Here is a 705-nt window from a genome sequence, read left to right as displayed (position 1 = left end):
TCCTCCTTAGCACGCCTGTCTTGGTAACAAACCATACTCTGTTCACTTGTCAGTCAAACCCTACATGTTTCAGCCTTGATGCAAAGCCCATTTATTTTTTTTCTAGACCTTCCTGTCAGTGAGGGTCACAGACCATCAGTGCTATAAGAGACTTCAGAAGCCATTTGGTCACACCCCCTCAATTTTACAGGCCAGGAGGTGATCTAGAGGTCAACGCAAGGTCACACAGGAAATCAGTGGCAGAGGCAGAATTAGAATTAGCATCTCCCATAACCCAGGGTAAGGCTTTTCCTTTATATTATCCTTTTCTTCTTAATTCATCTATTACTTGAATCTAACAGTTTTTATTGGCTTTCAAGGGCTCCAGAGCACTGAATTTCAAATGTTGTTTTGGGTGGTGGGGGGAGCCTACTCCCACAGTAGAGGAATGAGGAGAATCAGATTTAAGTGTTCAAAGACCCCTATACACTTGTGCATTTCCTCTCAACAACCATTAACATAAAAATCCCAGAGACACCAGTTCCTTAGTGTTTTAACATGAGCTTACAATTAGTCTAATTAAAAATGTAAGCATACAACTAGACTTTACCAAAGAGGAACGTGTTTATTTCACTTAAATTCTTAAAAATACTTTTTTGGCAGTTGACACATAAAATGTCCTAATGTAAAAAAATTTCATTGAAAAGAAAAGCATGAAAAAACAGA

Source organism: Lontra canadensis, unplaced genomic scaffold (genome assembly GCF_010015895.1).
Source record: "Lontra canadensis isolate GAN:19392208 unplaced genomic scaffold, GSC_riverotter_1.0 scaffold19, whole genome shotgun sequence".
NCBI lineage: Eukaryota > Metazoa > Chordata > Mammalia > Carnivora > Mustelidae > Lontra > Lontra canadensis.
The sequence above is the reverse complement of the archived record's forward strand: the minus strand, read 5'-3'. Positions refer to the sequence as shown.